Here is an 11,431-nt window from a genome sequence, read left to right as displayed (position 1 = left end):
CTAAAAAACCAAAAGTCGCTCAACTCTATTGAAAACCATTATTAATGTGAAAATGAAGTTACGCTTTTGGTGAACGAACAGTTCTCGAACGGAACCTTGAACAGCCGAATTTTAAGCAAAGTGTTCGAATGGCTCGAACACTACCCAATACAGCTGGAATTTTAACTTGGCGAACAGGTCGACTCGAACACCGCTCATCTCTAATCAGGAGGTAGACTCAGACGTTCTCAAGCCCAGTATGGATTCGACAAGATTGTAGAAAGTTGAGAAAGGGTACAGTACCACCCAATAACAGGTTTATATGAAGCATAGTTTACACATGAAAAACCTATGTCTTTATATCAGGAGGCAGACTCAGAGGGTCTCAGGCCCAGTATGGATTTGACGTGATTGTACAAAGTTGAGAAAGGGTACAGTATCACCGGATAAGAGGTATATATGTAGCCTAGTGTACACCTGAAAAACCTATGTCTATATATCAGGAGGCAGACTCAGAGTGTCTCAGGCCCAGTATGGATTTGACGTGATTGTATAAGTTGAGAAAAGGTACAGTATCACCTGATAACAGGTATATATAGCATAGTTTAAACATTAAAAACCTATGTCTATATATCAGGAGGCAGACTCAGAGGGTCTCAGGCCCAGTATGGATTTGACGTGATTGTACAAAGTTGAGAAAGGGTACAGTATCACCGGATAACAGGTATAAATGTAGCATAGTGTACACCTGAAAAACCTATGTCTATATATCAGGAGGCAGACTCAGAGGGTCTCAGGCCCAGTATGGATTTGACGTGATTGTACAAAGTTAAGAAAGGGTACAGTTTCACCGGATAACAAGTATATATAGCATAGTTTAAACATTAAAAACCTATGTCTATATATCAGGAGGCAGACTCAGATGGTCTCAGGCCCAGTATGGATTCAACATGATTGTAGAAAGTTGAGAAAGGGTACAGTATCACTGGATAGCAGGTATATATAGCATAGTTTAAACATTAAAAATCTGCGTGTATATTTCCGGAGTCCGACAAAGACACTCACAGTCTCAGTATGGATTAGACAAGAATCTAAAAAGTAGAAAAAGGGTTATGTATTCGAAGCGTACACCAGTATACACTGTTGGGTAATTTTTCAATCGTCATATATATTTCAGTCTCAGTAAGACAGTCCAGACTCTCCGCAAGAGGAAACGAGATGGATAAAAGTACAGACGGAAAGTTGACTGATTGCAGGAATTTTAGAATCACTAATCACGGTAAAAACTCCCGGGAGAATTCTCAGAGGTGATGCTGACCCTCAATCACTTTGTCTGTGGAGACAGCGAAAACAGTTCTTTGTGAAGAAAGGGTTGCTGTATCGCAGTACCGTGGATCACATCACCGTTACTCATCTCCATGAAATTGTGATCACAGGGAGAGAGGTAGACATGGTCCTCACTGCCTATCATGATCTGTCAGGTAACTTTGAAATGCAAAAGACAGAAGCCACAGGCCGTAGGCGATTCTATTGGATTGGCATGAGAGGACACATTTAAAAATGTGGGCAGGAATGTCACACGTCTGTGAGTCGGAAAACCGAGAAAGCTGATGATAAACCACCACTGCATCTCATTGTGAGTCAACGTCCATAACAAATGGAAGACATTGATCATCTGAAGATAGAGCCCAGCAGGACAGGGCATAGATACATCTTAACCATCATCTATCATTTCACCAAATTTGTAATGGCAGTCCCAGTGAAGTATTTAACAGGCCAGACTACACAGTGGTGGAGCAGGGAGAGGTAAGTATTGCAAGTGCTGGTGCCCTGAGCAAGCAGGGGGCACCCACTCGTGGGCGGCAGTACTGGCACATGGGCCCTCATAGTACGCCGGTGTGTCTGATGGCGGGTGTGCACCCCCACCATCAGAGACACTTGATTCGACTGTGAGGGACCTTGTGCCAGTGCCGTTGCCAAAGAGTGTGCCCATCCACCTGTTCAGGGCAACGGCACTCGCACGGGTGCGTGTGCCAGGTGGTGACCCCAGCCCTGTTAGGGAGGTAGAAGAAATGGCATATGTTGATGTTGGACATTCAGCAGCTGCAAATGGAGTAATTGGAGAAGTCCGCGGAAGAGGAGGCCAAAAGCAAGCCATTTTTCTGGCAACCTACATGTCAGCAGGGGAGGGTTGGACAAAATCCTTTGAAACCCATGCATGGTTCATTTTAATGAAGGTTAGATCATCAACATTTTGGGTCGAAAGATGGGTCCTTTTTCTGTCAGGATTGATCCAGCAGCACTGAAGAGTGAAGACTCGTTCAGATAACACACTAGCAGCAGGGCAAGCGAGCTCCTGTAAGGCATATTGTGCCAATTCAGGCCAGATGTCAAGTTTACTGGCCCAATAGTCAAAGGGGAATGACCGGTGAGGGAGAACATCGATATGGGAGGAGAAGTAGTTTGTTACCATAGTTGACAACTGCTGTCTCCTGCCACTTTCGATCGATGCAGTATTACCAGTCGTGTGAGCGGTACTTGAAAAATCAGTCGACAACATGGTCATGAAACCCCTGTGTCCAACACCACTTCGGCTGTGTGCACCATGAACACCTCTTCCATGTTGCCCCCTACGGCTCGTTGGAAAAACATCACCGCCGCTGTGTGCTGGGAATGCCTCAAACAAACGGTTTACCAGAGTTGCTTGTTTGTTAGCTAATATTAGCTCTAGGCTCTCCTGTGGCGTGATGTTTTGGAATTTGCCTTTATAGCATGGATCCAGGATGCTTGCCAACAAGTAGTCGTCATCGTTAATCATTTTGGCAATGCGGGGGTCCCTTTTTAGGATCTGCAAGGCATAATCAGACATGTGGGCCAATGTTTCAGGTGTCAATGATGCACTGCGAGTGCTGGGTGGAGGAGCACTTTCTGTCAAATCAACATCCCTCCAGTCACGCATAAACCCTGTACCTGACCTTGCCATGCCAACATTTTTTCTTGCCCCCTGAGAAGCATCCTTCTCCCCAAAATAATCATCCCCATCATCCTCCTCCTCCTCTTCCTCTTCTTCCTCCACCTCGTCCACGAGACTTCCCTTAGCAGACAATGGCTGATTGTCATCTAGGCTTCCCTCCTCCTCTTCCTCCTCGGCTGCAGACGCCTGCTCCTTAATGTGCGTCAAAGTTTGCATGAGCAGATGCATAAGTGGGATGCTGGCGTGGTCTGCGCTTACCAGCCATGTGCATTCCTCAAAACAGTGAAGGACTTTACAGAGGTCTTTCAGCTTCGACCACTGCACACCAGACAACTCTATGTCTGCCTGCAAACTGCCAGCCCGTGTAACCTCCCAAAAATGAATTACAGCCTGCCTCTGTTCGCACAGCCTCTGAACCATGTGCAGGGTGGAGTTCCACCTTGTTGCAATGTCGATAATTAGGCAGTGCTTTGGAAAGTGGAGCAATCGCTGCAGCTTCTGCATATGACTGGAGTGTACGGGCGACCGGCGGATGTGCGAGCACAGTCTTCGCACCTTATGGAGCAGGGGTGTTAACTCCAGATAATTATTGAGGAAGCACTGCACTACCAGGTTCAAGGTGTGAGCCAGGCAAGGTATGTGTCTGCGTTTTGAAAGGGCTATGGCTGCCACAAAATTCCGGCCGTTATCACTAACTACCTTGCCTGCCTCAAGATGTAGACTGCCCAGCCATGACACAGTTTGTCGCTGCAAGTAGTCAGCCAGTACCTCCGCGGTGTGTCTGTTGTCGCCCAAACACATCATCTTCAACACAGCCTGCTGATGCTTACCACTAGGTGTTCGATAGTGGGACACCTCATGTGCAACACAGGGGAGCAGCGGATGGAGTGCTTGTGCAACTGCGCTCTGTAGACGAGCTTTTGCTTCTGGAGGAGGAGGAGGGTCGAACGCTTACAGCCAACTGTTTCCTATACCATGGGATAGGCAGCACTGTCCTACCGCCGCTGTCCCTTGTGGACCCTGCATCCACCACATTAACCAAGTGCGCAGTGATGGACACGTAATGGCCCTGGCCATGCCTACTGGACCATGCATCTGTTGTGAGGTGCACCTTTTCACTCACTGATTGCTTGAGTGCATGGACAATGCGGTCTTTCACATGCACGTGGAGGGCTGGGATGGCTTTTCGCGAAAAGAAGTGCCAACTGGGTAGGTCATAGCGTGGTACTGCGTAGTCTATGAGCTCGTGGAAAGCTTTGCTTTCAACCAACCGGTAGGGCATCATCTCTAACGAGATTAGTTTGGCAATGTGGGCGTTCAAAGCCAGTGTACGCGGATGAGAGGATGAGTACTTTCTTGTCCTGTTCAGAGTCTCTGGTAGGGTGAGCTGTACTTGAGAGCTGCATATGGTGGAACGAGCGGTGGACATGGCGGACTGAGAGAGGGTTGGTGATGGTGATGATGTTGGTGGTGTTGCTGATGGCCTAGATTCAGTCTTTCGTTGCAATAACTAGAGTTGAGCGAAACAGGTCAAAAAAATTCAAAAGTCGCCAACTTTTGGCAAAGTCGGGTTTCATGAAACGAAACCCGACCCTAGGATGAGGTCGGCCACGAGGTCGGCGACTTACGCGCCAAAGTCGCGTTTCAAAAGTTTGTTTTGCGCTCTTTTTCAGCCAATCAGGATCCACGGACACTGTGGGCAACGTGATGACATAGGCACGGGTCACCACCATCTTTCAGAAGGGCATGCAAGTGATTGGCTTGCTTTGGTGGGCGTCACAGGGGGTATAAAAGGGCGTGCACGCCGACCGCCATCTTACTTCTGCTGATCTCAGTATAGGGTGAGGTTGCTGCTGATTCTGTAGGGAGAGCGTTAGGCAGGGAAGAAGACCAAAAAACTGCTTCTGCTGCTAGCGATTTGGCCTGCACAACACACCAGTCACTGTGTGTGCAGTGCAAGGGGAGGCTATATAGTGGTGTATCAGTGGTGTTGGTTGTTGGGCTGCCTTCTAAGGCTTCCTGACAGGCTGGCATTGCTGTTTACCCACTGCTCCGCAAACTGCTTTTTTAAAAGCAATCCAATCTCCCTTATCCTCTAGTCACTTTGGTCACAGCTGTGCCATCGAGCCTGTCACATAGCGCTCAGATATTCATTGGGCCTCAAACTGCTTTTTTAAAAGCAATCCCAATTTTTTTTTTTGTCCTGCTGAGAAGAAAAAAAAACTGCTTCTGCTGCTGATAGCAGTTTGGCCTGCACAACACACCAGTCACTGTGTGTGCAGTGCAAGGGGAGGCTATATTGTGGTGTATCAGTGGTGTTGGTTGTTGGGCTGCCTTTTAAGGCTTCCTGACAGGCTGGCATTGCTGTTTACCCACTGCTCCGCAAACTGCTTTTTTAAAAGCAATCCAATCTCCCTTATCCTCTAGTCACTTAGGTCACAGCTGTGCCATCGAGCCTGTCACATAGCGCTCAGATATTCATTGGGCCTCACACAATCCAAAAGTGTCCAGTGTCCAAAAGTGTGTGCAGAGATTCAAAATCTCACTTATCCTCTAGTCACTTAGGTCACAGCTGTGCCATCGAGCCTGTCACATAGCGCTCAGATATCAGTGGGCCTCACACAATCCAAAAGTGTCCAGTGTCCAAAAGTGTGTGCAGAGATTCAAAATCTCACTTATCCTCTAGTCACTTAGGTCACAGCTGTGCCATCAAGCCTGTCACATAGCGCTCAGATATCAGTGGGCCTCACACAATCCAAAAGTGTCCAGTGTCCAAAAGTGTGTGCAGAGATTCAAAATCTCACTTATCCTCTAGTCACTTAGGTCACAGCTGTGCCATCAAGCCTGTCACATAGCGCTCAGACATCAGTGGGCCTCACACAATCCAAAAGTGTCCAGTGTCCAAAAGTGTGTGCAGAGATTCAAAATCTCACTTATCCTCTAGTCACTTAGGTCACAGCTGTGCCATCAAGCCTGTCACATAGCGCTCAGATATCAGTGGGCCTCACACAATCCAAAAGTGTCCAGTGTCCACAAGTGTCTGCAGAAATTCAAAATCTCCCCTGTCCTATAGACACCTTGTACCTTGTTTTACATTACTATATAGTTTGTTGGATTTTGTCTACATTTCTACCAAAAATGAGGAAGGCTGGTGGAAGAGGCCGTGGAATTGGGCGGGGGTTGGCAGCTGGTAATGATGGTGTTGGTGGTGGATCTGATGGTAGTGGCAAGAGCAAAATAGGACCGAATGCAGGAGGTGTTGACCCTGCGTCATCGTCTGGCTACATAAGGCCTCGAACGCTTAGTTTTCTAGGAGTTGGCAAACCGCTTTTAAAGCCAGAGCATCAGGAAAAAGTTTTGTCTTACATTGCTGACTCAGCCTCCAGCTCTATCGCCTCCTCTTCTTCAGTTGTAAAAAGTAAAAGCACTGAGTCGTCATTGGAGGCTCATGTTCATGAACCACACCTTTCCTTGTGTCCTTCACCACAACCAAGATTGAAGGATGACGCAGGCCATACTACTGATTACTCCTTGGAGCTGCTTTAACATACCATGCCTGGATTATCAAGTCAAATGGTGAATTACCCAGGCCAAGATGAATCTGACATGGAGTGCACTGATGCACAGCCGCTGATGGATGATTCTGCTGGTACATTCACTCAGAGCACTACATTGTCCTCGCAGTGTACAGAGCCAGATTCTGACCCTGATGAGACTCAGGTGCCCCTTCCCGCACACTATACCACCATACACGGTAACACAGAGAAAGGTGCACATGACATAGAAGAGGAGGTGATGGATGACCCAGTTGTTGACCCAGATTGGCATCCATTGGGGGAAGAGGGTGCTGCTTCCAATAGCTCAGATGAGGAGCATCCACAGCAGACATCGACATCGCAACAGCTGTTATCTGGCAGGCCCGGAGCACTCCAAAGACAGGTTTCAAACATCAAAAGAGTTGCTGGACAGCTTGTCCAGAGGGTCAAAAGATCACAGCGTGCTAGGCCGCAAAATGTCTGCCAAAGTAGGAAGAGTGCAGTGTGGCACTTTTTTGACCAAAATCCTCATGATCAGGCCAAGGTTATTTGTAAGAAGTGCGCAAAGACCTTTAGCCGAGGGAAAAATCTGAAAAATTTGAATACCAGTTGCATGCTTAGACATTTAACCAGCATGCACTTGCAAGCATGGACACAACACCAAACCTCAAGTGCCACATGTGCAACTGATCACAACGAAGGTAGTCAGCAATGCTACATTGTTTCCCCCACTGTAAGCCCACCGGTTAGCACAGCAGCAAATGTTGAGGTGTCGTTGCAAGGCCACAGCAGTCAGGGAATCCCACTGTTATATCAACGAAAGACTGATTCTAGGCCATCAGAAAGAACACCAACTCCATCACCATCATCAACCCTCTCTCAGTCCGCCCTGTCCACCACTACTTCCACCATATGCAGCTCTCAAGTCCAGCTCACCCTCCCAGACACTATGAGTAGGTCAAGAAAGTACTCAGTCTCTCATCCGCGTACACTGGGTTTGAACGCCCACATTGCCAAACTAATCTCGTTTGAGATGATACCCTTTCGGTTGGTGGAAAGCACAGCTTTCCGCGAACTTATGGCCTATGCAGTACCACGCTATGACCTACCCAGTCGCCACTTCTTCTCTCGCAAAGCCATCCCAGCCCTCCACCATCATGTGAAAGACCGCATTGTCCATGCACTCAAGCAGTCAGTGAGCGGAAAGGTGCACCTCACAACTGATGCATGGTCCAGTCGGCATGGCCAGGGCCGTTACGTGTCCATCACTGCGCACTGAGTTAATGTGGTGGATGCAGGGTCCACAGGGGACAGCGGTGGTGGGACAGTGCTGCCTAGCCCACGGTATAGGAAACAGTTGGCTGTAGGCGTTCGACCCTCCTCCTCCTCCTCCTCCAGAAGCGAAAGCTCGTCCACAGAGCGCAGTCGTACGAGCACTCCATCTGCAGCTGCCACTGTTGCACATAAGGTGTCCCCCTATCGAGCAGCTAGTGGAAAGCGTCAGCAGGCTGTGTTGCAGATGATGTGTTTGGGCGACAGACACACCGCCGAGGTGCTGGCCGAGTACTTGAAGCGACAAACTGAGTCATGGCTGGGCAGTGTACATCTTGAGGCAGGCAAGGTAGTTAGTGATAACGGCCGTAATTTTGTGGCAGCCATAGCCCTTTCAAAACTCAGCCACATACCTTGCTTGGCTCACACCTTGAACCTGGTGGTGCAGTGCTTCCTCAAAAATTATCCGGAGTTAACAGCCCTGCTCCAGAAGGTGCGAAGACTGTGCGCGCACATCCGCCGGTCGCCTGTACACTCCGTTCATATGCAGAAGCTGCAGAGATTGCTCCACATTCCCAACCACTGCCTCATTATCGACATTGCAACAAGGTGGGACTCCACCCTGCACATGGTGGAGCGGCTGTGCGAGCAGAGGCAGGCCATAATGCATTTGTGGGAGGATACACGGCCAGGCACTTTGAGAGCAGACATGGAGTTGACAGGTGTGCAGTGGTCGAAGCTGAAAGACCTCTGTAAAGTCCTTCAGTGTTTTGAGGAATGCACACGGCTGGTAAGCGCAGACGACGCCATCCTAAGCATGAGCATCCCACTTATGCGTCTGCTCATGCAAACTTTGACGCACCTTAAGGAGCAGGCGTCTGCAGCCAATGTTGATGAGGAGGAAGAGGAGGAGGGAATCCTTGATGACATTCAGCCATTGTCTGCTCAGGGACCTCTCCTGGACGAGGTGGAGGAAGAAGAGGAGGAGGAGGATGATGATGGGGATGATTAGTTAGGGGAGGAGGATGCATCTCGTGGGGCAAGTGAAAATGTTGGCGTGGCAAGGTCTGGTACAGGGTTTGTGCGTGACTGGAGGGATGTGGATTTGCCAGAAAGTGCTCCTCCACCCAGCACTCGCAGTGCATCATTGACACCGGGAACATTGGCCCACATGTCAGATTATGCCTTGCAGATCATAAAAAGGGACCCCCGCATTGCCAAAATGATGAACGATGACGACTACTGGTTGGCCAGCATCCTGGATCCACGCTATAAAGGAAAATTACAAAACATCATGCCACAGGAGAACCTTGACCTAATATTGGCTAATAAACAAGCAACTCTGGTAAATTGGTTGCTTGAGGCATTCCCAGCACACAGCAGCGGTGATGGTTCTCACACGAGCCGTAAGGGCCGGGGGCAGCTTGGCAGAGGTGTTCGTGGTGCACACAGCAGAAGTGGCGTTGGAGACAGGGGTTTCATGACAATGTTGTGGACTGATTTTTCAAATACCGCTCACACAACTGGTAATACTGCATCGATGGAAAGTGACAGGAGACAGCAGTTGTCAACTATGGTTACAAACTACTTTTCCTCCCATATCGATGTTCTCCCACACAGGTCATTCCCCTTTGACTATTGGGCCGCTAAACTGGACACCTGGCCTGAATTGGCCCAATATGCCTTACAGGAGCTTGCTTGCCCAGCTGCAAGTGTGCTATCGGAAAGAGTCTTCAGTGCAGCTGGATCAATCCTGACAGAAAAAAGGACCCGTCTGTCAACCCAAAATGTGGATGATCTAACCTTCATTAAAATGAACCATGCATGGGTTTCCAAGGATTTTGTCCCACCTTCCCCTGATGACACATAGGGTGACAGAAAAATGGCTTGCTTTGGTCCACCTCTTCCTGGTACTTCACCTATTTCGCCTTTTGCATCAGCTGAATGTCCAACATCAACATATGCCACTTTCTAAAACTCCCTAACTGTGCTGCCTCCCCCATGGCTGGGGTCACCACCTAGCGCACGACACCGTGCGAGTGCCGTTGCCCTGGACAGGTGGGTAGGCCGACTCTTGGGCGCGGGCACTGGCACAGGGTCCCTCATAGTGCAATCAAGTGTCTCTGACGGCGGTGGTGCACACCCGCCGTCAGACACACCGCTGTACTATGAGGGGCCCAGTGCCAGTACCGACGCCCACGAGTGGGCCCCCCTTGCTTGGGCAGGGCCCCAGCATTTGCAATCTTTACCTCTCCCTGCTCCTCCACTGTGTAATCTGGGCCGTCAAATCCATACTGTGCCTGACACCGTCTGAGCCTGCCTCCTGATGTATAGACATATATTTTGAATGTGTACGCTATCCATACATGTTATCCGGGGAAACGGTACCCTTTCTAACCTTTGTGCAATCACGTGCAATCCATACTGGGCCTAACACCGTCTGAGCCTGCCTCCTGAGACATATATTTTGAATGTGTACGCTATCCATACATGTTATCTGGGGATACGGTACCCTTTCTAACCTTTGTGCAATCACGTGCAATCCATACTGGGCCTAACACCGTCTGAGCCTGCCTCCTGAGACATATATTTTGAATGAGTACACTATCCATACATGTTATCTGGGGATACGGTACCCTTTCTAACCTTTGTGCAATCACGTGCAATCCATACTGGGCCTAACACCGTCTGAGCCTGCCTCCTGATGTATAGACATATATTTTGAATGTGTACGCTATCCATACATGTTATCCGGGGATACGGTACCCTTTCTAACCTTTGTGCAATCACGTGCAATCCATACTGGGCCTAACACCGTCTGAGCCTGCCTCCTGAGACATATATTTTGAATGTGTACGCTATCCATACATGTTATCCGGGGAAACGGTACCCTTTCTAACCTTTGTGCAATCACGTGCAATCCATACTGGGCCTAACACCGTCTGAGCCTGCCTCCTGATGTATAGACATATATTTTGAATGTGTACGCTATCCATACATGTTATCCGGGGAAACGGTACCCTTTCTAACCTTTGTGCAATCACGTGCAATCCATACTGGGCCTAACACCGTCTGAGCCTGCCTCCTGATGTATAGACATATATTTTGAATGTGTACGCTATCCATACATGTTATCTGGGGTACGGTACCCTTTCTCACCTTTGTGCAATCACGTGTAATCCATACTGGGCGTGAGAACGGCTGGCGAGCTTTTAAGCAAGCTACAGCACCTGTGGTTTGCACACGTAAGTTTTTCATTTTTTCAGGAATGACGGGTAGGCCTAATTCCGGAACTGCGGTTGACCTGCACTTACTGGGTAATCATTGTTCGCGGGTAATAATTGTAATCAGTGATCCCCATCACTAACGTTGTTCAGCGGGTTATCTGCACCTGTAAACGACAAACGCTGGCCTTTTCAGTGTAGCGCACATGCAGCCACGGACATGTAAGGGCATGACACACCAGTTATTGGCCAATCTCATGTGCCAGAGCCTCACGTGTCCCTCTAGTAAGCCGGACTCGGACCGCGGGGCATGACGGAGTCTCGTTCGTTAACGGAATTAAGCTTGCAATGTGTGCATCTGTTCTGTAGCTGGCATGGTTGAGGTTTCCCAGGTGGAGTCGAATTTAACCATAGGCTCCACTCCTGGTGGTGCCCTTCTGGACATT

This window comes from Dendrobates tinctorius, unplaced genomic scaffold (genome assembly GCF_039654945.1).
Source record: "Dendrobates tinctorius isolate UK_male_01 unplaced genomic scaffold, ASM3965494v1 ptg000028l, whole genome shotgun sequence".
Lineage (NCBI taxonomy): Eukaryota > Metazoa > Chordata > Amphibia > Anura > Dendrobatidae > Dendrobates > Dendrobates tinctorius.
The sequence above is the reverse complement of the archived record's forward strand: the minus strand, read 5'-3'. Positions refer to the sequence as shown.